Source organism: Cupressus sempervirens, chromosome 10, assembly GCF_028749045.1.
Source record: "Cupressus sempervirens isolate cs-2001-9-10 chromosome 10, ASM2874904v1, whole genome shotgun sequence".
Classification (NCBI taxonomy): domain Eukaryota; kingdom Viridiplantae; phylum Streptophyta; class Pinopsida; order Cupressales; family Cupressaceae; genus Cupressus; species Cupressus sempervirens.
Window position 1 is genome coordinate 452564206 of NC_143127.1, and position 5169 is coordinate 452569374.

Here is a 5169-nt window from a genome sequence, read left to right on the forward strand (position 1 = left end):
TACACATATGTACATGCAGTAATACCAAGATTGGCATGGCTAAGGCCTATGCACTATGAAGTCAATGTAGATGAAGTATTAGTTGGTATTATGGCATTTTTGGCAAAATAAATTAACAAGAATGTCGAGCCATTCAACACATATGGGATTGCTAAGCTTAAGATGATAAGGCAAAAAAAAATTCCCTAAGATGGACAAAAAGAGGAAGAAACTGATCCAAGATTTGGAAGGTAAGCTTGGAGAGACACCACTACAGATAACAAAAGGCAAAGGAGAAGACCTTAGTAGTGAAGGTGATGATGAAGAAGATGAAGCTAAAGGGAAATAACTTGTTGCTAATCCCAAGGAAACTAAAGGAAAAAAGTTTGTAGTAGTTGAGCCTAAGGTGAATAAAATCTTAAATAAAGTGGAAACCTCACCCACTTCTAAACCAAGGAGAGTCACTAGGCAAGGATCTAAGGTAACAAGTCCCACAACTGTCAAGCCTATCAAGAAAGGACTAATAAATATTACAAGGTCGGTCAAGGGCAAGAGTCCTAAGAAGAGAACATCAGAGGTCGAGCAAGGCCAACAAAAGAAGAAGCCTAGAAGAAAGCTAGTTTTCAAACTAGATGACAATGATGATGAGGCTGAGAGGACCGAGTTTGATGACTTGAGTTAATTTCAAATTGTACCAAGGAGAGTGTCCAAAGACATTAATAAGGCATGTGAAAATATAAGGAGTTCAATAGGATAAACTGGTTTTAAGCATATTAAGTATGGAACTTTAGAGAAAGTTGATAAAGAGAAAGTTAAATAGGTGGTTGTAGATATTATGGTGAATTTTAAATATACACCAATAGAGTTTACTTGAAGAATTGTTTAATAAAATTGATGCAAAATGGAAATGGGCATTGACTGTACTAAAAGGAAAATTAGAGAAACTACTTTAGCCCAAGTAATGCCTAATTTAGGCAAGCATGATATGGCCATAGCAATGAAAGATTATACGAATAAATTTGTGTCAAAACAAGGGTATACAAAATTTTGAGAAATAAAATTGAGGATGTTGTACAGGAGAGTAAAATAGTTTGGAAGAATTTTTTTGGATTGATTCTTGCTACAATGGAGGAAGAAGAAAAGGAAGATGAAAGAGTTGAATTGTATAACACAAAAGATATCTACACTAATGCTAAGCAATTAGTGGAAACAGTTCATAATATGGCACAAGAACGTTTAAAATGTATAGAGACGATCACCATTGAGGATGAAACTCATGATACTACATTGCCCAATGTGACTACAACTGAGCACAGGCCAGAGAAGTTAGTGTCTGTCAAGCCAAAGAGAGAGGAGCAAACTCCTAAATCTATCAAAGACACATTAATGGGCAGCATTCCAATAATTGCGCAAATAAAGGAATATCCAAAGATTGGTGATCCAAAACCATCTCAATAGGTAACTATAAGCTTACTTGCTACACCTAACATTACTGTTGATGTAAAGGTGCAAATGTCAGACAAGGCACAGGTTGTAGTTGCCAAGTAGTAGAGTAGGTCGACACAAGAACAGAGTAAGGAGTTAGATAGCCATAATGCATAAGTGGAGGAAACTACTATAGAAAATGAAGGGCCAAACTCTTAGGACCTTTGAATGAGGGAGATAAGGAGAAAGTACATCCAAGTTCCATTGATGAACTTGTAAGGACCAAGGAACATAGACAAGTTGACAAACCAAAAGGCGTTGAGGGTGCACATGATATTGTTTAGAGACCGAGTCTAAAGCTTCAAATCAAAATGTGCAATTGTCATTTCTGAGCTCTAGCACTCTAGACTCTAAACAAAAGAGGATCAAGAAGAAGAGGAGTCAATCACTTGACAAGATAGTGACATTGGATGAGGTTATTGTGATTCCAAATTGGGACACAAATAACTTGAATTATGAGTAGATGAAAACCTTGCATGACCTTTTGGCAAAAAAGAGGAGACATGAAGAATTGAGAAGGGAGCAACAACAAAAGATAGTGTTGCATGAGATCAAGGATATTTTCTTAGAAGCATTTGATGTGGAAAACTTTGATGAGAAAACACTTGTTATTTCTCAGCTAGTTCAAAATGTGGAGAACGTAAATGATACATATGTTGACTCGAATGTGATGCTAATGCAGTGTACAACCATGAAGTTTGAGAAGACAGTACTAGAAAATGTCTCCACTAAAATTGCAATAAGGCAAGTTCATTTTATCAAATATTGTAAATAACGTAGAAGAGTTATCAAGCATATTCATTCTTTGTACAAAAAATTATTTGATGCTACATTCTTTACAAAATAAAATCAAGCTCATAGATAGACAACAAGTAGATTTATAGTCAACGTGACATTCTTTGAACATGGACACAAGTTCAAGCTCATTTTATTTTAACATACTAATATTTGACCAAGCTAGGTTAGTCGAGTTGATGACTAATGATGGACAAATAAGGGCTAAGCTTATCCATTCAAATAATGTTGACACCTCACCTAGAGGTTATGCAGAGAGATATTCAATCAGAAAAGGAGCTAGTACAAAGAGACCTGAATCTCTCTACTATTGATAGTTTGGTTGATCTAGCTGTTGCGTTAGAAATTAAAATTCAAAATTTGGAGTTTGTAAGGATGAGTTGGGATCATGCTTTAGCCATGATAATACATATTCATAAACCATTTTTGGATAAGTATGACATTACCACCACTCCACCGTAACAACCATGAGTGACAAAAACAATGGAGGTAGTGGGCATGATCAGATGAATTAGATGAAGAAAGTTTTTGCTGAGAAGAAAAATAATAGTTTTGAAATTTTGAAGCTCTACACGTATATACTAAATAGCAGAGTCAATATATGTATAGTGAATACCAAGAAAGGTATGGATTATATTCTAATGGGGATTAATTATGTTCCAATTTTGCTTTGAATAGATTTCGATCATGACAAATTGTTTTTGCCACTAATCTCAAAGGGGGAGATTGTTAATCCATAAGTCATGTTGTCTATTAGTGTCAAACACTTAGTCATACACGAGGTAGGATTATTTGGTCATCCCTATGACCGAGTCATCCCATAAATGTTTAGCAAAGGAATGAAACCTTGTAAATATTCCAAGTCAAGTGTCGAGCATGCTAATGGTTGTAGAGTATTTACATAATTGCCGAGAAAATCAGAGATCACAATGGATTCCTAGTTAGTCAAAGTTTATTAGAAGTCAAGTGTTATATAGATTGAGTGATCTAGTTCATGTTGAACTAGTGTAGGTTGACGGACAACATGAAGAAATAGTTTATGCCAAACACCAATATGTTATAAGTGTCGAGTAACATAGTTTTACATTTTTTTTTGGAATGGTACTAAAATCTATGTTAACTATTTTTTTCGAGATGGAAGTGTGTTTTGGAGATTAAGGAGTTGATCAAGGAGGTGATTACGTATTTTGTTGATGGTAATTAATCCCTAGGTAAGGGATTTTGCCAATAAAAAATTGGAAGGTCTAAGTGATAAAAAAATTGATTCTAGATCGTTGATTTGGATCTAGAAGGTTCACCCAATCATCTATTAAGGAGGATCTATGACCTAATTCAAGAAACAAAAAAAGGATGTTGTGTGTGTGTGTGTGATGTGTGAAGGATTGGATGCATGCAAGGATGAAGGTGGATCATATAGAGTGTAGAGACTGACCAAAGCAGTGAAGTGCAGAGATAGAGATATATAAGATCAGAGAGGTGATCAATGAATGAACAAAGGAGATTTGTATCAGCATAGTAGTGCAAACTGAAGGATCAAGTATTGATACATTTTAAGAGGTGTAATCAAGGTTTAAATCTCTTTATAGAGTGGTCCTAATAGACCTTTGTAAATCTCTTAACAAAGTACTTAGTTGTAAGGGTTCAATCCTTTAATCAAGGTAGATTGAATAAGTATTGTAAGCTCTTAATAGGGAAGGCCCCTCATAGAGTGGATCATCATAAGTGATCAAAATTATAGTCATAACGGGCAAACTTTATTGCTATAGTAGTGAAGATCTTTGGCTGTCATCCCCATCGCAATTTTACCTTCACATTGGATGGTTTCTATGTAACCAAATCTTTGGGTTTATGTGTTGTGAGTTATTCATGATATTAGATGCTAGATCTAATTATGCATTGCAGTGACTATTCATTTAATTTATGATATTATTGAGATAAGAATTTATGGTAAAGCTATCAAATTTTATACTTGTTTGAAGTGTTTAAGTTTTATAGATCTTGATTCATCCCCCCCCCCACAACCCTAGTTTATCACTTTCCCTATTAGATTTCCAATACCTTCATCATCAAATTGCATTAGAAAGAACTAATTACTAATTTTGACAAGTTGTCCCATGGCTACATTTAGCATAGTGGATGTTAAAATTTTCTTCTTCTTCTTCTTCAAAAGCTTGCAACCATTTTACCTAACTGCAATTTAGGCCTATGAGGACATGAGGCTAGAGGTCTTAAACAAGTGAAAGTACCCTAGTTATTTTTTTGGATAAGTATGGCATTACCACTACTCTATCCTAACAACCATGAGTGACAAAACCAAGGGGGATAGTGGGCTTGATTAGATGAATCAGATACAAAAAAATTAGATGAAAAAAGTTTTTGCAGAGAAGAAAATAATAGTTTTTAAATTTTGAAGTTATGCATGTATATACTGAGTAGCAGAGTCGGTATATGTATAGTGGATACCAAGAAAGGTATGAATTATATTCTAAGGGGGATTACTTATGTTTCAATTTTGTTTTGAACAGATTTTGATCATGGCAAATTATTTTTGCCACTAATGTCAAAGGGGGTGATTGTAAATCCCTAAGTCACGTTGTTTATTAGTGTCAGACACTTAGTCATACATGAGGTAGGATTATTTGGTCATCCCTATGACCAAGTCATCCCATAAAGGTTGAGCAAAGGAATGAAAACTTGTAAATATTCTAAGTCAAGTGTTGAGCATGCTAATGGTTGTTGAGCACTCACATGATTGCCGGGAAAATTAGAGATCACAATGGATGCCTAGTTAGTAGAGTTTAGTAGAAGCCGAGTGTTATATAGACCAAGTGATCCACTTCAAGCCAAGCTAGTGAAGGTCAAGGGACAACATGAAGAAATAGTTTATGCCAAACACCAGTATGTTATAAG